We start from the raw sequence: 23,531 nt of genomic DNA on the forward strand, positions 1-23,531 counted from the left end.
GATACATGGGGAGTGAGATGTTGGTAACAAGTAAAAATGGAATGAGATCATTATAAATAATTTTAAAAAATTAGATATTGTAGCAGAAATGACTTTAATAAATAAGTAAACAAATAAAAGAGACATGAAAGGGAAAAAAAGCAAAAGAAAAAGAAAAAGAAAAATGGTGTTTAGTGTTGATGAAATTGAATTAATAATGAGGGAGTAATACAAAGTGGCCCAAAGGAGCTAGCACAATGCTAACTACAAAGAAAACCAAAGCCCAATGGAAACCAGAAAGGCCCAAAAGGAAAAAATAACATTGGGACGTGTCCAAATCATGCTAAACAAAATGAGCACAAGATAGATACAGTCAACATATATTCCGATGAACATGGAGAAATTCCAACTGGGAAGATTCACAATCAATCAGGCGGTTTTTCCGGTGGTCGAATTACTGATTCGGGCAATTCCTACTCAAGAGCGATCCTTTTGGAATTGAGTGTATCTGTGATGGACGAGATAAGAAGCTTTTCTCTGATAGACTGAAGAGTGAGATGGAGTAAAGAATTGGCTGTCGCTGCTTTCTTCTAGAAAATCCTCCTGTTACGTTCATTCCATATGTAATAGACCAGTGAAGCTAACCCCATTTTAGATATAGAAAAGTTGCGAAAAATTGAAATACCACGCCAGTGATGTGAAGCCTAAATGATGAGCTCTCTCCATGAAGAAGGCTAGATATAGAACCCATATTGTGCTTGAAGAAATGCCCATAAGGGCTTGACAAAAGGGCAATTAAAGAATAAATGACCATGGGACTCAAGGTCAGAGTTGCAGAGGATGCAGAATGTTGAGTGTATATGTGATGTACACCTCCTGTTCAGTGTTGGCAGCCTATTTTGAATAGCAACCCAAAGGGTAAAAGAGTGTTTTGGAATCAAGGGCGGAGGGAGGGGTGGGCGAAGGTGGGCTTCAGCCCACCCCAAAAAAGATTTTTTTTTTTTTTACTATACTACTTTTAGCCCAGCCCAAAAAAAAAAAGAAAAATTAGCCCACCCAAAATTAACCCAATATAGAATTAGCCCACCCCAATCAGCAACCTTGGATCCGCCCTTGTTTGGAATTGAAGGTTTGGTCCAGACCAGGTGGTGCCATGGAAGTGTGGGTAGGTGCTTGTTGAAGTGTTTCAGGGTTTTGGATATGGATAATAAGGCAGAGTTAGAAGGGATCCAAAGAAACTTATCACAACAGTTGGTTTTGGGGGGTGGTAGCGATGCATTGCATTGCATTGTGGAAGGATGGTGGTGACGGCTGCTGGAAAAGACCATGAAGAGTGAGTGATAAATAAACTAACTTTAGTTTTAGAATCAAAACCTGAGTTGAGCGTCTATTATTGAGAGACTATAAGGTGAAGAAGACCTAGAGAACACCATATGTCAAACCAGAAATTGGATGATGAACCATCCCTAATTTCGAGTTTGACAAGAGGAGAGATTGAATCTCTAAGACCAAGCAGTCTCCTCCAACTCCAAGAGCATTGACCTGGGACCTTTACTTCCCAAACACTTCTGCCCTTTAAGAGAAAGGTATGGATCCACCTCACCCAAAGCAAATCTCTTGAGTTAATTAAATGCCAAAATTGTTTCATGATTACACATTCATTCCATGTATGAAGGTTAGGCAGACCAAGACCCCTGCCCTTTTAGGTAAGCAGCACTTATCCTAAGCATTTTTAGCACATGTCCTCTTGAGTGAAGGACCAGACCAAAGGAATGCACCAAAGAGACTTTCCAGTTCTTGAGTGATACTCATTGGAAGGATAAACTTGGAGCTCCAGTACATTTGTGTGGAGTACAAGACAACCCTTATAAGTTGACGTCTACCTACAAATGAAAGGGTTTTACTTGTCCAATGCCCAATTCTAGCAGTGATATTATCAATGAGGATCCTGTTGTCATTTGCTCTAAGCATGGATAAAACTAGAGGTACCCCAAGGTATTTCACAAGTAGGGTCCTTTGTTAACTCCAAGAGTGTTGAGGATGGTGGATTCTAATTGCCCATTAACACTAGAGAAGAAGATTTGACTCTTGTCATTATTGATATAGAGGCCAGAGAGATTGGTGAATAAATCAATAATATGCTTCAGTGTTTTAACTGACTCAAGGCTTCCATGAGAGGACAAAAATAAGTCATCGGCAAAAATGAGGTGGGAAATGGCAAGCTCTTTGCATTTCCAGTGGTATTTGAAGGTTCTTTCAGTAATGGATTTGGCAAGAACTAAAGAGAAAACCTGCATTACAAGAACAAAAAGGAAGGGTGATAGAGGATCCCCTTGTCTCAGCCCTTTGACACTCTTGAAATGTCCATTGAACTCCCCATTAAGAGGATTGTAAAAGTTGGGGAAGTAACACAAGCTTTGATCCAATTCAAGAATGTGGATGGAAAGCCAAACAATTGCGGATCTTGGTAATGGGAAGAAGGATAGTTTTTACTTTCCAATTTTGGTAATGGGAAGAAGGATAATTTTTGGTAACGTAACTTCTTTTTTCAGTTGTTGGAATATTAATTTGGTGTGACAAGTCCCATGGAATTCGCAACGTCACCTTTCCATTGGCCTATGGATTTTTCTTGTTTATCCATGTGGCAACATTCGATTTGCTGCCAACGTCTACTTTCCATATGTCGAAATTATTTTAAATAAGAAAATGCTAAATATCACAAAATAACAATAAATAAATAAATAAATAAATAAAAATAAAAAAGTATTTTAAATAGGAAAATACTAAATGTAACAAATATATTATTGTATCATCAAAATAACACGAATTAGTGTGAAAGTAATTTCCTTGAGAGAATATAGGATATAATAGAGATAAATAATAATAATAATAATAATTATTATTATTAAATAGAAAAGGCAATTATCATTATTGACTCAGAATCCCAACGTAATTGGATGATTAAATAGGAAAGGTAATAGGTCGAAAAAGTCGCCTGTTTACCACGTCTCTTTCCTTTAAACTTGTTTATTAAGGTTAGTTCAATTCAATGTGAAACAGAGGACCCATTCATTAAGAAATCAATAAATTTAGCATATTATTAATTGCAGAGTATTGATAGTTCAAGTGTAGAGGTAGGGTTCACATATTATAGTTAGGGTTTACATAATGCGAGTCAGGGATTAAACAAGAGGGAGAGAGATCATTATGAATTTATGGGCAAAGGAGAGAGGGAGTGATCATCGTCAACAAATGTAAGAGACTCCGACAAAAGGCTTCATGGCCGGCAGTGGAGTATTTTGGCAATAACATATGTCCTGAAATAACCTTCAAAAAAAAAAAAAAAATACATGCTCTGAAAACAACTTCCAAAAAATATATATATTCCCTGAATATTTGATAAAATCCCCATCATTGCCAGGTTGATGGACACATCCCTGCCATAATATAATCTCAGAATTATTTTTGATACGTGTAGCACTGCTCTTTTGGAGACCCACAAGCATGAATCGTTTGTTATATAGTTGCATCCATCGAATGGCTGCAGCTATGATTCTATTTGACTTGTATATGTCAATTGTGGTTATAAATAATAATAATAATAATATATAGCAGCAGAGCAGAGTACTTTGATGGAATGTCAATGGGATTTAATTATATTTTACTTCATAGCTTTAGTAAATGATTTTTCAGCAAATAACTCAAAGTGGAAAGGGATTTATTTCAGGAAAAATACTTCGTATTGCATATATTCTAATTCTACGTATATTCGAGAGAGATGAATTTCGTCGAGAGATACTATTTAAAGGGTACGAGAGTCATTTGTTGTATAAGATATTTTTATTTATTTTATTTTATAAATACATGGGCATAAATGATATTTTAGGTAATTTTTAAAATTTATAAGATAATGAGTGTAATAAAGAGCAATCTTAATTAGTGAGTATAATAATTAATATTTTTTTATTTTTTATTTTTATAAGACAAGAAGGATTAGAAGTTAAATTAATAAGGGTTCAAAACTCTAAAATTCACCGAAAATATTAATCGATTAAGCTATCGATAATAAATTCAAAGATGTAAAAAGGGAGTATTCATTTAACTAGTCGAGCTATTAGCATTGTGTTGAGTGACAAATGACAATATACGATGGAATCGCACTGTTAGAACAATAAATCAAAGATAGATAAATTATAAAATAAAATTAAAAAAAAAAAAGAAAAAAGAAAAAATAATAAAAAGAGAGGAAGGAAGAAGAAGCCAGAGGCAAGAGGTACTTAAGAGGATTTCCAAGGGTAACAATGTCCTTTGGGAATTAGGGAAAGCACACGCCAGCAACACGATCCATTCGTCACCTTCATAATCGAGGAAGGACCGTGAGGCACTAAAACCCTAAAATTTTCGATTGAGAGGAGGAGGATGAGGTAATTAAAGATGGAGGATGAGGTAATATCATTGTTCTTGGTTGCGACTTTTGATCGAGGCCCAAATTGTGCTGCAATTTATGAAATCAAACTTGGAGGAGGAGTTGGAAGTGGAGGAGGAGGCGGATGTGAATCTGCAACAATTATTAGTCCTCTGGTGAAAGCGTTTCGTTGTGAAGCATTGAGAGACTATTCACCGGTTGGTTGTGATATCTCAGGATCACACATGTGCTTGATGGCTTCATATAGTTCATCGACGGAAAGCAGATTCATCCAGTTTCAACCCCTTCTCTTCGATACAAATACTAAAAAGCTTTCTGATTTGCCATGCCCAAATGCAACAAAACCTTTTCCCAATGTGATTGCAGTTCATGGAAGAGGCTTGTTGTGCTTGCTGGAGGTACCAAGGATTCGAGATTGGACATAAACTCTCCGTGTTTCGAACGTTTGGATCCTCCTCTCTATAAAAAGTGGGGTTCTTCTTCCCTACCTGAGTTTCGTTTGGACAAAAAATTATTCAGAATTGTCTCCGGTTACGCAGTCATCGACGACTGTATTCTCATTTCAGTTTGTAACTATTATTCCGATTCTCTCAGAACTCAAACTGAATTCCATTATTACAAAGTCGGGAGTTCAATGAAGGAGTGGCTGGTCGTCAATAAGGATCCCAGGGATCGTGTATTATATTACCCATTCGGTGGAAAGGCTGAATATGTTGATGGTTACGTATACACTTTCACAAATGAATATCATCTCTTGATTGCATATCAAGTCCGATTTTCTTCTGCTGGTATCATCCAATCTCTTGATGTTCCACTGAATATTGCCGGCCTGGACTTTATAGATATACCAGTGTATTGGAATCGGTCATGGTCTGTGGGTTGCATTGTTCATTTGGGAGGGAGAATATTTTGTCTGATGATAACTTGTTTCAATGGTGAAATTAATCCCTCTAATGTTCAATATGTTTCCATCTTGACCGTCAAAGTTTCCCAGGACATGAAGCTTTCAACGTTGAATTCAGAATATAGAGGGCCTCGGTCGGGCAACTTTAACATCACTTTGTTTTGATTCCCAGTGAGTGTTTTTGCGTTTATGTTTATTTTTGTTCATCATTTCCTTGTATGCATATGAAAGACACAAAGACACTGAGCAATAATATATATATTTTGGTTTTTTTTTTTGCTGTACTTTTTTTTTGACTTATATGTTAATGTATATGGGTGATTATAAAATTTTATTATTTATTATTTATTAGTAAATAGTATTTTGATTGAATGTCAATGGCTTGAATAGTTTGCGTTGGATATATTTTACTTTGGAGCTTTAATTAATGATGGATTGTCCATGTAAGAACTCAAAGTGCTAAGGGTTTTATTTCAGGAGGTCCAAAGATTGGTCTGAGTACTTTGAGGTTCTCAATGTTCACAAGCATTTGAAGCCAGCTGGGAACATTGATCCACCAAAGCTGGAGTCAGTACTTAAGGACAGTCAACCTGCTGCTACAAAGAATAAGGTTTTAATTTTGTTAGGATGTTTTTTGAAATCACATTAAATTTTGTTTTTTGTTTTTTGTTTTATTTTTTTATTTTTCACGAATTTAGTAATTTTCAATTTTATTTTTGGTGCAATTTGATCTTTAGCAAGAAACTTAAACATTTATTTGCACCTACGGGGACTTTTATGTTTTGGTAGGTTGTGGAGAACAGTACGACCTTGGTACATTTGGTGCAATTCATATTTAATTCTTTTCTTTTTTCTACTTTCAAACAGTTTGGAAAAGCGTTTTAAGAGTTGATTTTCTTTTTATAGTTATTATATGTATTTGGCTAGGTCAAGGAGATACTAGGCTGATAGTGCAAGTCATATTTAATTTTTTTCTTCCTTCTACTTCCAGACAGTTTGGAAAAGTATCTAAGAGTTGACTTTCTTTTCATTGTTATTATATGTTGATTTTAGTTAGTCAATCAATCCTTTTCTCTCCTGGGAATAGTCAATTTTTTTGCACTTCTCATACCAATCACCTTGAAGGGATGAACTTGGCCGGATGCCAATAAATTAATCCTCCGTGAAGCTACAGATTCTTTTTTCTCCCTTTTTGCTTTGGTGGTTGGGAGCTGCTGGCCGGGTGCATGTTAAACATCATAAATAATGGCAATTGGAGAAAATATGAGGTTTTTTTCTTACTTACAAGTGATACATATTTGGTGCAGGTTGAATCGGTGGATGGTTTCCTGCGCCTGTTGGGTCTTGAAAAATATTCAATTTTACTCAAAGATGAGGAAGTATGTGAATTTTATAGCTTTCATTTGTTTACTGCAGTTTTATGCTTTGGTTTTAACCATTACCTTAATAAATTCCATCACTATTTATACTTTTCTCTGTAGATTGACATGCCCATTCGTGTACACGACTGATGACGAACTCAAGTCTATAGGATTACCGAAGGTAAACTAAACCATACTCAGCCTACTATATCTAGTGTCTCTCTGTTTACCATCAGACAGGATTTTTTTACTCAGCAGATATAGAATTTAGGGTGAAGAATTAATTCTCAGATCTGAGGTTTCTGGAAATTACTTTCGAATGAAACTATTTGAAAAATTATTATCAACCTCTCTTAGAGGCTTTACAAAATCATCCCTAGCTACTATTCCTGCCATCAATCAGCTAGGTCAGTATATTAAAACAAATAAATCAACTTGGTCAGTCAAAGGGATAAATTTTAAGTTCCAAACATGCCATGCATAAAGCAAAATGGTTTAAAATGATGTAAACCATTTTAACCAAATCACACACATATACATATATATATATATTTCTCTCCGCTACTACCACCATTGTGAGGCAAGAGAATGTATGAGCCATAAAGCAGAGGACAAGGGCAATGGAAAGCACCTTGCAACTACAGCAGAAAGGAGGAGAGTGCCACGTACCTTTGAAAAGGTTGGAATATTACCATCTTTCCTCTTTTCTCCTCTGGTTCTTCATCAATTTGGTAATGGATTATTTCTCTTCTACATTCCCCTTCTACAGCAAGTGGTATCAAAACCTTTCGTGCCCTACCTCACTCCGACAACATTATAATGAAGTATGCTTAGATGAAGATGAATACATATATTGCTTTATTGGGTACAATTTCTCTAAGCAGCTAATATCAGTGGATAATTGGGCTGTCATTTAGAAAATGCTCCTCTTTTTTCCCTCACTAATATTAGAATCCTACCCTCCAAAATTTTAGTCTCCTTCATTTTATATATGTTCAGTTGTTCACTTTTAATCACTTTGATTACTTTGACTGTTTCAGGGTCCAAGAAAGAAGATGCTTTTGGCATTGGATTATGAATCTTGACATTCCAGAGTTGACTGGTTTCCTTTGATTGTTTGTGTGGACCTCAATGTTTTTGGACTAACCAACAACCCAACATTCATGTGTTTTAACTGGTGTAAGTTTACCTTTTAACTTTCTTGGACTAAAATTTTCGCTTATACTGCAGGAAGTGGTTTCAATGAGCTTGTCATTTGTGTCATGTCATTAGAAGAATGATAGCATCATTTAAAAAAAAAAAATTTCCTATGCAATGATAGCGTCAACTTGTGTTTCCTCTTTTCAGAAAGCAGCCACGAAGGGAAATCACTAGTGGTGGTCAGAACAGAGAGAGAAACTAACAGAGCATCAGGGCTAGACCCACCTGGAGTCCCAGGATCCATCATTCATCCTCAATCTCAACGCATTATTTGCTCTGTTCATTAATAGCGCAGCTTCCACCAGGTGCACGAAAAAGACTTCCCCACACTGCTTATACTACTTCATTCGTTCTATCAACTAATTAAATGTTGTCATATAAGTAAAAATATTTTACTTTAGTGGTTCGAATCATTATGTGTTCATATTTAATCAGTTGGTGATATTATATTATTAGAAGGGAGTATATATATATATTTGAGGATTTTTTAAAAAAAAAAAATAATAAAAAAAATAATGGGAACAATAATAGATTTATATATATATATATATATAAAGGTAGGTATGTTGACTCTTTCATGAAATAGTGTCCTGAGCAACAAAAAAAATCAACTAAAACCCACGTGTACGGAATTATGATGAAGAGAAAAGTACGTTGTACAATATAATTAATTGTGTTCAAGACAAATGTGGTTAATTAAAGTGGTTTATTTTAACTGATGTATGGTCCTCATGAAATGTGAGAGATAAGTTAGAAGAGTTGTTTATTAGTGATAAGTAAATAGATTTAGTTTTGAAAATTAAGATCAAGGATTCAAGTTTCATTAAGGACATATGTATAATAGGCGTACCTTGGAAAACCTTAGGAGGTCGGGATGGAAGTTGCAAACATGGGGAGGGAGATCCATATAAGTTTTGCAAAATTAAAAAGAGATGAGATTATTAAAAATAATTTAAATTTTTTAATACATCTTTGTCTCCATTACCCAAGTTTTGATGTTCGAAAGGAACTTTTTACTTCATTTATATGGAATGCAGATAGTGATGATGGCCCTTTTTAATTACCTTTAATGGAGTGCAATGTTAAGGGCATTTTAATAAATTTAGAACAAATCAAAGATAGCTAAGAGCACCCGCATTGGGCTCACAGAACCCATTTCTGTGAGCCCGAGCTTCTTTTTCGGTGAACCAATCTGCTACATTTGGATCGCGGAATGGTGGGCCCATTTTTGTGGCTCGTGGAATGGCTCGCCTTATTTGGCAACCTAGTTCGCGATCGCAGGCCTACACAAGCGTTCTATAAAACCTTTTTTTTTTAAAAAAAAATAAATAAATAAACAAACAAACAAACCCAAGTACTGTGCAACGGCTCTACGGGCTTGCTTGCTTGGCCCCTAATTTTTTTACATTTTTTTCGACACAATACTAAAATTAAGAGCGGTTAAGACATTTGAGCCAACACAAACAATGCAAAAATGGTGGGCCAACACAAACAATGCTAAAATGGCTCTTTTGGGCCCAAAAAAAAAAGAAAAATTAAAAATTCTGAACAAGAATGATATTGGAGCCGTTAAGGCACCATTTGGTTAACACTACGGGTGACAAAATGGTTCACAACTCATCAACCCGCCCATATCTGCCCACTTTTTAATGACTTTGAGTTAAACATATTTAAAGTGGGTCAAAAATGAGTTGGGTAATTTTTAACCAGTTAATTTGAGGATCAGGATGGGTTAGATATAATACCCATATTCAATCCATATTTCACCTAGTACGTAATAAATACACAATATACATCTATTATATATTGCACTCAATCCATTTTACTCTCTAAATTTCTCTCGTTAATCCCCCCCTTTCTAAGTTTCTCTCTTTAGAAATTTCATCTATTTCCCTCACTTTTGTCTTTAAAACGAGTCATAAATATTATTGAGTTTGGGATTGTTTTTTCAGATGACACTTAGTAATGCAAGTTATTTTCACAAGTGACAAAGCATTAGATTACATGGATTGTTGTGGTATTATTATATGTTGCTGTTTGGTTTTATAGTAGATGCCTATACATCTAAGACACAGGTCACAATTTGAAAAATGGTTTACTAAGGCCTCTTTAGTAAAAAGAATGATTCCTAATTTCTATTGTCAATTCTTAAAATTGAGAATCAAAAATAAAAATCATGTTTAATGAAATACTTTTACTTTTTAATTTTAAGGAAGTATTTTCTATTTTTGTGAAGGGAAGAGAAAGTGAGAATTACGTGCTTTCTCTAATTTCTATACTGTTCACGGAAATTACTTCTTTTACTGTAGCATTATTAATAAAATAAAAAAATTTCTAAAATCAACACCCATCTCTACCCGGCTGCCGCAAACCATCTTTTTCTGCTCTTCTTCTCTCTACCACCACAAACCGCCACCGCCGATGATGGAGTTGGAGTCTTATCCGATGAGAGGAGAGAGAAGACAAACACTTTCTCTCTCTAGTTTCTCTCTCTACTGGTCTCTAGGAGGTGAAAATTAGTTGCCTCGCCACCACCATCTTTTTCCTCTCTTCTCTCTACCACCACAAACTGCCACCGCCGATGATGGAGTTGGAATCGCATCCGATGAGAGGGAGAGACAGAAACACTTTTTCTCTCTAGTTTCCCTCTCTAATGGTCTCTAGGAGGTGAATATCAGTAGCCTCAATCTCTCTCTATACTTTTTCTATATGCTAGCATCAGGATCCCATCTTGCACCAACCAAACCAAGTCAGTGAAATCCTCATCCGTTAAGTGATCTAGGGGCTTCCTAAAGTTCAATTGTAAGAAGCTCGTAAAATGAGCTTTTGATTTGCCTAAAGTTGGGTGGAGTGAATGCAATTGATCTAGAGAATGACACCTATATACAGAGTTGACCCTCAGAGGTTCTTTGGCCTCATCTAAACACACTCTCTCTCTAAAAAAATTTGCAGAGTGATGATATATATATATATATATATATATATAGAGAGAGAGAGAGAGAGAGAGAGAGAGAACATGATTCTTCATCAATTTCTTCCTATGCCTGGTGGTCGTCCATTCCGGCGTCAATTGCATCACCAATTTCTTCCCGTGCTTGATGGTGGTCCATTCCGGCGTCAATTGCTTCCCATACCTGGTGGTGGTCCATTCCGGCGTCCATTGCATCACCAATTTCTTCCCATGCCTGGTGGTGGTCCATTCCGGCGTCCAATGATAATATATATATATATATATATATACACACACACACACAGAGAATATATAACATTAATTATAAATTTAAAAAACAAAATCAAAAGTAAAATTATTAAACTTGCTTTCTAATTTCTTGCTTTGAAAATATTGAAAACATAAAAAATTAGTAAACATGATATTTCACATTCAGAAATGAAAATTATGATTTTACTTTTGAAGAAAGTAAAAGTAAGAAAGTGAAAGCGTTAGTAAAGGCTCGTTTGGTAACCGTTTTTGCTTCATGCTTTTGCTTTGACGCGAAGCAGAAACAATATTTCTGCTTTAAGTGTGTTCAACATTATTTCGAAACTTGTTTGGTAACGAAAATTTGCTGCAAGATTTTTAGAAGCAAAAAATAAAAGCATGTTTGGTAAAAAATGTTGCAAGTTTGAAAAATTGAATGGCTAGTTAAAAATGTCATTTTAGAATTTTTTTAATTATTATTATTTTTTTTGCTACAGTTTGGAAGTAAACAAAAATATCATTTTTATGCTTCCGATTTTAACCTTAATTTCGGAAGCGTTTTGGTACTATTTAAAAGACAGCAAACGTTGCCAAATATGCTTTGTACAAAAACAAAAAACACAAAACAAAAGCATCAGCCGAACAGCCCCTAAGGGCCGTTTGGTATGCGCTTTTGTTTTAGGTGTTTTGTTTTTCGCTAAAACAGAAATAATGTTTTTGTTGTAGGAGTGTTTTGAAAAAAAAATTGGAAGCATTTTTGGGAATGATGTTTTGTTGTGAAATGTTAGGGCCCGTGTTGCACTACTGTTATGGTTTTGGGCCATGAACAGTTGTCAAAATAAGAAAAAATAACTTTTTGGTGTTTTGGTTTTGGACCACTAATCACGAAGTATTTTAGCACTGTATAAAATAAAATAAGACCCCACCAAATATGTTTTTGTTGCCAAAATCGATATTGTAACAACCAAAAAATAAAAATAACATAAACAAAACGTAGGTCAAACGGGCCATAAGCGGCAAATGTCAAAGCTTTTGGTTATAAATCAGAATGGGTCCAATTGGATGCATTCTGTTAATTCATATCGAATATGGTGCCAACTTGCTTGAAAATGGTGTCGCAAAGACCACCGTATTGCCATGATTACAAACTAGACTGGCAGCTGCTCATTTTTTTTTTTGTAAATGAATCATCTTATTAACTTCAACTTTTATATTCAAATTTCATAAAAGTTAGATTTAGTATTAAAGTCCAAGGATCGAATCCTAATAACAGGTCAATTCCATGCTAACTTAGATTTAGTTTTAAATTCCAGGAATTTTTTTTTCGGTCTTTTACTTTTGTTTGATTTTTTATTTTTTATTTTTTTTCCTTGCAATAAGAGAAGCCAAATGGCACTTACATAGATAACATCACAAACAACCCCCTAACTGATACAAACCATATGCAAAACAAGACAACAAAACCCCGACAATAACCGAAACCAAACACCCAAAAACTCAAGACAACAGCCTTGACAACAACACCCTGCTTCAGCTGGTTTCAGAAAGTCTGGGTTGACTCGCCCCCACAAGCAATGCAAGCTGTGTAGCGAAAGATTGAGATGGAGATGACTCTGAATAATAGGAGTCAACATTATGTGCACCAGACTTACCAGAGGAGTCTGAAGGATGACATACCACAGTATCATGGGAGACCTACTAGAGTTGCATGGAGACATCTGTTGGAACCACCTTTGCTTTGCTCTTCTTCCCACCATGATTACGAACACCCTGAGAACCACCAATAATAGTTTGTCTTCTTTTTCGACCTTTTCGCGCCAAGACCCCTGATTATGAGAAGTTTCTGAATTATCATATGTTCTACCAAGAGATGGATTCACCAGCTCTTTACTTTTAGCCCAAGCCTTAAACATTTGCTCCCACGGCTTCAACGGTAACATCCGTCCCTTAGTCGGATAGCTGACAGGTTCACAGTGCAGGGGCTCCTCTAGCTGCGCAGATGCCACATGACTTTGAGATGAAGAGTTTTGTACCAGTTGTACATTATGGTTAGGGATATCAGCACCAATCGGATCAAACTCCGCATCTAACCCTTTCTCTTTAAATTCCTTTGCAGTTAAATATTGGGGATTAACAACACTAGTAGAGCAGTATCCTCGTCTATCGCCAGTAACGAACAACGTTTGCCCACTTATGCTGGATAAAGCCACCATCGCATTATCTGATTTAGCCAAATGATTATTTCCCGAGCAAACATCAGGAAGTCCAAATATATGGCGAGACGCACAGACCCACTCCAACCCTCGACGGGAGGAAAAAAATGACTTAGATAACCCAGTCCCATCGCCACCATCTGAGTCACCATTCTCCACATATAGCCAATGTTTACCATTACCATCAGCGGTAGAATCAACCAAATCACTTTCCTGATTCCAAAGATCTTTGCTAATAAATCCTTCCACTTTTAACCATAGCCCATACTCCTTCAAATCCACAGGAGATAGATTAGTACCAGTCGGGCACCGCCGCCAATGATGGCCAATAATTCCACAAGCATATTTATAACTCTTGTTTGATGGTTAATAACTCTTGTGGGTGTTTTAGAGACCATATTTATACACACACAAACATATACTTATTTATATTTTTTAAAAAGGATTGGGTTTTATTAAATGGATCGATTTAGCAAGCAAATTGGACTAGGTTTTCTACTAATTTTGACCAACTTAATTTTATCCATCAAAACTAAGGTATTAGCATGAAGCAATAAATTGCATTTTATTTTATTTTATTATTATTATTTTTTTTGCAGAAGAAAAATAAAATAAAAGAAAAGCAGAAGAAATAAAATGGGTTGGTGGGTCATAACGAGTTATGACAACCCGCCCATATTTAATCTTAACCCAATTCAACCCGCCCAATTGCCAGGCCTAGCTGACACAAACAGTGCTAGTCTATTAGCCCAATATATATATATATATATATATATATATTATTTTTACCTCTATAAATACATCAACCCTTACCACCATTCATTTCACATTCCACACATCTCTATTCTCTACTCTTTCCAGGGGCACAATTAGGAGTGCAAATTGGGCGGGCTAACCCAGCCCAACTCGAACCCAATTCGAAATTTTTAAAATTTGGGCTTTTAAATTCACAAATCGAGTTAGGGGTTTTCAAAGCCCAAACGTGTTTGGGTTGGGCTCAGACTCGACTCTAACCCAACCAAAATTTAAAAATTCATTTTTTTTTTTTTTTTTTTTTTTTTAATAAAAACCCTAATTGGTCTTTGACACACAACACACACACACATATTCTTTTCAATCAGATATATAGATAGCAAAACACATACATATATAGAGAGAGAGGATCAATGAATTGTTGTTTGGAGAAGGCGGTTGACGCCAAGGGCAACCTCTTTGGTCTCTGCCAGCGACTATGGTGGTCGTTAATGGCGACCTTGTGTCACCATCCAAAACACACACTAGGTCGCACTCCGGCGACCTGGTTGACCGGAGAAGAAGCAGCGGTCGCTCCTATTTTAAGCGACCGGAACCCTTCACCGGATAGGAGAATGCGTTGCCAGGAGAAGAAGGATAATAGTCGTCGTACGGCGACTTGGTCGTTGATGTAAGGAAGGGCAGCATCTCGCTACTGTAATAGTAGGGAGGTGGTCGATTTCTCCCCCTCTCCCCGGTTTGCTCTCTTGTGGCGGCATGTAAGGATTACTACCATCTACACAAATTGTTTTAGGGTTTTATTTGGAGTAATTTAAAAATAAATATTTATTTAATCACAAATAAAAAAGAAAAAGTTTTCTTACTTTTATATTTAAAATAAAATTTGGCAAGTTATATATATATATATATATATATTTGTCTTGGCAATGTTAGGAGTTAGAGGGGGAAGGGGAGGAGTTAGTAGTATGGGTGGCTCGAACACTGGCACTCACACTAACCGTGAGGTGCATCCACCACATGGGCTACAAGGCACATCCATAAAAATTAATAATTGAATACTTGATTAAAAAAAAATATTAATGAATTAAAAGTATCTGGAAAATTTGATGTTTCAAATCGGGAAAAGAAACGATGTAATTTGCATATTTGTTTCTAAGAGAATATATATATATATATATATATATATATATATATATATATATTTTGAATGGGTCAGCTCATTCGGCCCGAACATATTGGGGTCCGAGTTATTGTAAGAGCCTGCCTTTTTTTACATTGGACTGGCCCAACCCAACCCAACTTTGGGTTGTGTTGGGTTGGGCCCGAGCTGAGTTGGGGTCGCCCAACTTGCGACCCTAGGCACAATACATGTCTTAAAATTTTATATTATTCAAAAAGGATAATTTTTTTTTTTAGGATAGAGGAAGTATTTAATTATAAGAAAATATGTAATGTCTTTTTATTTATATTAATTTAAATTCATTAAAAAATTATTCTATTCGAATATAAAAATAAAATTCGAGAATAGTCGTTGAAGAAAATATAAACAAACAATTAGATAAATATGTTTTGAAATTTTTTTAAAAACATGTAAAAAATATAATAAAATAGGTTAGCCGACTATTAGCAAAATACAGTAACTATCAATGCGATTCTTTTTTATTCCTCCATATATATGTCTGAAGGACAGGGGAGTTATCCTAGTTTATGGTAGATTGACAAATTATTGGGCCAAGTTGGATTTGAACCAGTGTAGATATATTGCCAACGAATTTACAATCCATCCCCATTAATCGCTCGGACATTGACCCAGCAAGAATCAATCCCCAGGGGTTTATATCAATTAATAAATAATTTTTTATATTAATAGTACTTGTCTAATTAGATTTACTTTTATTAAAAAGCTCATAATAAATAGATTAATAGGTAATTTGTGTTAGAGTTTTATAGAAACTCTTTAAATATATTTTTGTCCGAATAAAATAGGTAATTTGTGATAGTGTTTTATAGAAATTATTTTATTTTCTTTAAATATATCCTTGTGTAATTAGATTTTATTTTAATAAGAAACTTATAATAAAACTAATTTGTGGTAGAGTTTTAGAAAAATTATTTTATTTTATTTTATATATCAATTAATAAATATTTTATATATTAATAATTCTTGTCTAATTAGATTTTATTTTTTAAAAAAATTCATAATAACAATTAGATAAATAGAAATTTATTAGGTATATTTTAGAGTTTTATAAAGTATTTTTATTTTTATTTTTATGAAGACTCTTTTCATATCAATTAATAAATATTTTTTATATAAATAAATCAATATAAATAAATAAATACTGAAACACCGAAACTCATTTCAATGTTAATAATTATATAGATATAGATAAAAAAAAAATTATCAATTAATAAATATTTTTTTATATAAATAAATAAATATTGATAGACCTAAAAATATAGATAAAAAGAGTGATAGACCTAAAAATATAAATAAAAATTCTTTTTATATCGATTAATAAATATTTTTATACAAATAAATGAATACTAAAACTCTTTGACAGAGTTTCTGTATTTTTTTTAGTATTTTATAGAAATAATTTTTATATTAATTAATAAATATGAAACACTAAAAGAATTCACAAGACTAGATGCATCGTTATCTTTTATAATCGAGGTAGAGGGAGGAGTGGGAGGCACCAAAACCCTAATTACCGATTGAGAATAAAACACGATTAGCGGAGGAGGGCAGAGGAGGCAATTAAAGATGGAGGATGAGGAAGTATCATTGTTCTTGGTTGCGAGTTTTGATCAGAGCCCAATTTGTGCTGCAATTTATGAAATCAAACTTAGAGGAGAGGAGGGGGATCTGAGTCTGAATCAGAATCTGCAACAGTAGTTAGTCCAGTGGTGAAAGCTTTTCGTTACTATGGAGAAGGAAGAACAACTTATTCATCTGTTGGTTGTGATATCTTAGGATCGCAGATATGCTTGATTGCTTCATATTACAGAAGTACGAAGGGAAAATATATCCAGTTACAACCCCTTCTTGTCGACACAAATACCAAAGAGATTTCTAATTTGCCAATGCCAAAAGCAACAAAAACTTTTCCCAAAGTGATGGCACTGCACGGAAGAGGTTTTTTTGTGCTTAATGGAGAAGGAAGAAATTTTTCTGTGCTTAATGGAGAAGAAGGAAACATTATAAAATCTCCGTCGTTTGAACGTTTGGATCCTACTACTATTAATCATGATGATGATAATCAAGAGTGGGATTCTTCTTTACTACCTCATCAGTTTCAGGGTTGGGAGGAAAAATTACCCATGACTATCCTCGGTTACGTGGTCATCAAGGACTGTATTCTCATTTCAGTTCAAGATACAAATCAAATTCCGCATCCTCACAAAACTCAATTCTATTGTTACAGATTCGGGAGTACGAATTCAATGGAGGAGTGGCAGCTCGTCAAAAAGGACAAGGAGGATGGTCCATATTACCACTTGGATGGAAAGGCTGAATATGTTGATGGTTGGGTATACAGTTCTCTAAATGAATATGGTCTTTTCTTGATTGCGTATCGTGTCCGATTTTCTGATGATGATGATGGTATCATTCAATCTCTTGCCATTCCACTGCTGTTTACCGGAATTCAATTTGCAGATTTTGCATATCCTCCGGCGGGATATGATAACTTGCGTGATTGGTCATGCTCCTATTGTTTTGTTCATTTGGGAGGGAAAATATTTTGTCTAATGAAAACTGGTTTCTTTTCTGACCTCTCTGTCGTTCAATATGTTTCCATTTTGATTGTCAAAGTTTCCAAGGACATGCAGCTTTCAACGTTGAGTTCAGCTGCCCGCGCGTTGAATATAAAGGGCCTTGGTCCCGCTACTTTAACATCATTTTTTTACCCCCAGTAAGTTTTTCCTTTCCTTATTTTCATATTAGCATTAATATTTTGTTTCATTATATTATGAGGCACAAAAACTATGTCAAAATTTTCTTTTTTCTTCTTTTAATTTGACACAATGTGATTTGTTTTGCAGGGAGGTTCAAAATGCCTCCAAGTCTGAATGGTGGACAAGTATGACTTTGTTTGTGACTTATATGGACATAGTATTTTGATTGAAAGTCAATGCCTAGTTTGTACATAGTTTACTTTTGTTTTATCTTATTTTGAGGATCTATATGATGATGCAGATTTGCAGGGAGTGAACACTGATCAACCAAAATTGGAGGGCAGTCAAACTGTCCCCAGCTCAGCCTTTTCTGAAAAAAGAATTAAGGCAAACATACAAATCTTACTGGTTTCTATCATTCAGAATATTACTTAGACCCGTTGCATTTTATTACTGTTACAGAGATTTTAATTTTGCTAGAATTTCATTAAAATTTCATTCTTTATTTTTTTTGTCTTGGATAAAGACAGACACAAGTGCCCCCACGGGAATTGAGACCTGCACATTCCTTCCGTTGCATAGTGTATTTTAAACATCATCTTAGCTGAAGGCGTACTTTATATATATATATATATATATTAATATTGGGGATTGGGACTAAATTTCATATCACATATTGGGACTAAATTTCATATCACATATTTGGTGCAGGCTGAATCGGTGGATTGTTTATTGGAGCGGCTGGGTCTTCAAAAATATTCAAGTATATTCAAAAATGAGGAAGTGTGTGAATTTTATAACTTTCTTTTGTTTTTCTACAATTTTATGAAGTGATTTTGGTTTTTAACCATTCCCTTAATAAATTCCATTGCTTTGTCCGCAGATTGATATGACAATTCTTATACACATGACTGATGAGGATCTCGAGTCTATAGGATTACCAAAGGTAAACTATTTACCATTACATTACACCTTTTATAGACGTTTTTGCTTGAAGTCGTTCAGACCTTGATGTCACGGCCTTGGTATTTTCCAAGTGCTGAGAAGAGGAGAAGTGAGCAAGATATATTCTGTGTGAATGTAGCCTTGTATTGACTTTATTGGATACAATCTCTGTGTGCAGCTATTATTTGTGGTTCATTTAGGAAATTCTCCTCATTTTTTTTTTTTTTTTCCTTTTTTCTTCTGCTTTTAAATATTCACTTTTGATCACTTTGACTCTTTCAGGGTCCAATAAAGAAGATATTCAGCAATTTGACATTCGGAAGTTGACTAGACTCCTTCCCAATTTTTTTTACAGTGGGAGATTTTTCACATGGAAACAGTCTGGCTGCGGCCCAAGACCTTGTAATGGCAGGAGGTTTGCCCTATATTTTGTATGCAAACTTCAAGTTGGTGTTTTGTATTTATCCAAAAATTAATAGTTATTAATTAACACTCATTTTCAATTTTCTTAACTCCATTTTTAAAGCTCATGATATCCATGAGCATCAAAATATAATCCAATCACCCCAAAAAGATTAGAAGCAGCATTTATGCATATGGGACTCACCAACCTGGTTCTTTTATATTTGGTTGCGATCAACATGGTGGTCCTAAACCTAGACGCCAGTATATAAAAGATCAAATTTTAAAAAATTTGCGAATTTTAGAATCCATTCAAAAAGGCAGAATTGGACAGCATTTCAAAGGCGGGTCATTTATATTTCTGTATTCTTCCATCTCATTTAAATCCTTTAATTACTTCATTGCCTTCCAAAATAGAAGTTCAAAGGTTTTAAAGTTGTATGGGTATTCTTGTTATGCTAGTTAGGAATCACAAATAACAAAGTGGTCTATTTTTAAAAAAGCTATTTTTTTTTTTCTTTTTTTCTTTTTTCTAAACAATATTTTATGTCTCTTTTATTTTCTCTCATAATTTATTACTATTTTTTTTTTCTTTCCTCGTAGCTAATGTTGTCATTTTTTTTTTTTTTTTTTCGATCGAAACCTAAGAGTTGATTTTTGTCATGGGTTACATTAATTATATATCATGAGTAAGGGTGTACATGGTCCGATTCGGTACGGTTTCAGACTAAATTGGAACTAAACCGATTCCTGAAACTGAAATAGAAACCGTTTAAGGTTGGAACCGAACCGTGAAAGATTTGTTTGGTTTGATTCCAAACCACGATTCTTTTTTCTTTTTTTTTTTATATTTATTTTTACCTTTCCAAAAAAAAAAAAAAAAAAGAGCACTAAATAACTCATTAACAACCACATGGTGGATTATTAATGCAAGTACAAGCTTAGACACTAATGGGCAATAATAAATCTATTGACCAATAAACGAATAATATTTATAACCTAAAAACAAATAAGCTATTATCCTATTTTTGTGAAACAAATATAAAATTTATTAGGAAAAAACTATTTCAATGTACTATAATTTAATGGGCTAAAAACATAAAATCTCTTGTTATTTACAAAAACTACATATAACCCCCTCGATTATTAAAAAACTCCCGAAACTAACATAGACTACTACGTTACCCCATTTCCGTTACAGAACCGTTAAGTGACTATAATGACCCGGTCATTTTCTTTTCTTTTCTTTTTCTCAAATTTTACGGATATTTTTTTTTTCGTTAATTTTTCTTTTCCGAGTTCGGTTTCTCATCATTTGGTGTCGTCTTGAGTGCTCGGGAGACTCCTTCCTTTGAATTAACAACTTCTTTATGAGGCCCGCGTCATTTTCACATTTTCTTTTTTCGACACTATTCACTTTTCGTCTTTTTCCCCGTTTGTCACTTTTTTGGCATAACCTCACTTTTCGTGTTCGGATTTGATTTTCATTCCAGTTGATTTCCTTGAAACCCATAACTTTATTTTTGGAGAAAAGCTCACCGGTTGTTTCTTTTTCCCGCAGGGGCGTAGATGAAAAGATTCTTCAGAAACATTTTTGGTTATTGGGGTATTTTTCATAAATATCTTTTGGAAGATATTTTCATTCTGAGCTAGTTTTGCAGTTATCCTTTTTTGTAGGGGTATTATGTAATTAACGAAAGTTATTGTAAAATGTCTCGTTTTGAGCCTGAATCTTCGTACGGGATTTATTTTCACTTTTCGTCGAGTCGCGTACTCTTAGAATTATCTTTTGGTCATTTTTTTTTTCAATTTTCGGGTTTCTGACCGAGGTTGCCGCCGGACTTGTTCGGGGTATATCTTTCTACTCGGGATTTGATTTTTGACGCCGTTTCTTTCGTTATTCATTTTTTTTTTCCTCATTTTGGTCCTTTTTTGTTCACGGTGTTTAGCCGTTTGAGCGCGTCTGCGCATATTTCACTTTTCGGACCCCGTTCGGGGCACTTTTTGAGATTTTCTATAAATAAGGGGTTTAAAAAATTAAATCATTTCATTTCCTCTTCTTCTCCACTGCTGCAGCCCTAAAGGGGCTGCCACCCTTCTTCTCTCAAATCAACCTCCTTCTCCTTTGATTTTTGCCTTAATGATTAATACTTTATTGTCGGGTTTGGCGAGATTTTTGTTTCCCCTCTATTATAATTCGGTTTTGACCATTTTTGAGTTTGGGTTTGGATTTTGGTGTTACCTCAAGGGGGATAGTTATTTTCCTCGTAGTTCCTGATGTAACCCCGAAGTATCGTCGGATTCAAAGTAGTTTCCTTTTGGTGGTTTTTAAAATTTCATCTCAAATGGAGGTAGGGGATGTTTTAGGTTTGTATATTTGTTATAGTAAATGTTTTCCAAACTTATACAACTTATATGCATACCTTTATATTTATTCTAGAATTTAATTTAATTATTTTCTTTGTATAAAGTTTAATTCACATAGTTGTATATAGTGTGAAACTAACTTTTGGAATGCTATTAAATTAGGTCTTGATATGTTCATTAACATATATTAAATTGAGAATATTTGAATAAGTTTTGAGACTTTTATTTAATTATTTTCTTAACATGGTTGTACCTAATATGGAATTAACATGTAATGTGATATTAAATTAGGCCTTGGTATGTTCATTAACGTATATGAAATTGAGAATATTTAAATGAGTATTGAAAATTTTATTTAATTATTTTCTTGTTTGAAATTTTAATTCACCTAGTTGTATCTAATATAGAATTAACTTGTGATATGCTATTAAATTAGGACTTGGTATGTTCTTTAACATATTTTTATTTAAAAGCATTTGGATAAGTTTTAAAATCTAGAGATTTTTATTAAATGAATTAATTAAAATCTATTTAATGGTTCCATTGACTTGATTAAGTTTTTAACTTAATATTTGTAATAAGTAGGACTTGTTTACTATCATGTATTAATTTGCGACCATTTAGAGTTGCTTTAGAATCTAGAGATTTAATTATCATGTTTTAATTAAATTCTATTTTGTTGTTCCAATGACCTAATTAAGTTTTTGATTTGATATATGTAATGACTATGATATGATCTTGACATATATGTTAATTAGGAATTAATTAGATGAGATTTGAAATCTAGAGAAATTAATTAGTTTATTTAATTTAATTTCAATTCAATTGCATTAATGACTTAATCATGTATTTGACGTTAATTATATGTTTAAATCATGATTCCGAGCTTGTATTATAAGCATGAGATATGTTTTCAATATTGGATAATATTGTTATAGCGTGTAACGAATCGCACACTTAAGATTCGACATTTTATATACCATAGTTGTTATGGACTTAGAGCACGTATTGTGTGTTTCCAAAATTGGTTTGTGCATAGTAGATAGTTTATTACCTAGTATATACATGATGATATATATGTTGTTGCACAATTTCTTGATTTTGAAAACTTGGGATATCAAATGTATGACTACGGCTAGGACATGGTTCTAATACGGGGGATGAGAGCTCCCCCCATGGGTCTAGTGTGCACGTAAGGTAGGCTGCCAATGGGTTAGTAGCCCAAAAGTAGCCCCATGTCGGTCTGATCTGATCGATATCCGAGTATCCACCTTTGTTGATTTCGCTTTTCATTACAAGTTAATAGCACTAAATTGTTATAATTTCTTATTTCCACATTTTAGATTTCAAGTTATTAACTTTGATAATATGTCTTGATACATTGTATTAGAAGTTTTACTTTTACTAAATTGAAATATTTAATTGTTTACGTACTTTAGATTTCAAATGGATAACTTTGATAATCTATGTCTTGATGCGTTATATTATAAGTTATACTTTTACTAAATTGTTATATTTAGTTGTTCTCGTGCTTTAGATTTCAAGTAGATGACATTGATAATCTATATTTTGTTGCGTTGTATTTGAAGTTCTAATGTTAGCTAAATTGCATTTATATTGTAATTTGTGTTTTAATTGTTCTAATGTAGCCTAGGATGATTCCTTAGACTCATTTGGAACATAGATGTTAGGTGGTATGAATCTTTTAGTTGCTTTCGCATTTTAGGTTACAAGTTGATAACTTTGATAACCTATGTCGTGTTGCATTATGCCGTATACTCCTATGTCGTTCACTTGCATAAATATTGTGATTTATGCTAGAAATGTTTTAAAGTAGCTTATGATGATTCCTGAGTGTCACTTTGACATAAACGTTAGGTGG

At 34.1% G+C, this 23,531-nt stretch overlaps 1 long non-coding RNA gene across 1 annotated transcript; it reads left to right on the top strand.

Moving 5' to 3' along the window:
• The first annotated feature begins 18,609 nt into the window (after positions 1 to 18,609).
• On the top strand, positions 18,610 to 19,336 carry LOC132268373 (uncharacterized). Its single transcript, XR_009469290.1, has 3 exons — positions 18,610 to 18,718; positions 18,819 to 18,881; positions 19,163 to 19,336. It is a non-coding gene; the product is annotated as an uncharacterized LOC132268373 (long non-coding RNA).
• Positions 19,337 to 23,531: the final 4,195 nt, after the last annotated feature.

Source organism: Cornus florida, unplaced genomic scaffold (genome assembly GCF_030987335.1).
Source record: "Cornus florida cultivar Cherokee Brave unplaced genomic scaffold, ASM3098733v1 CherokeeBrave_3.0.0_Hap2_Chr08, whole genome shotgun sequence".
In the NCBI taxonomy this organism is placed as follows: domain Eukaryota; kingdom Viridiplantae; phylum Streptophyta; class Magnoliopsida; order Cornales; family Cornaceae; genus Cornus; species Cornus florida.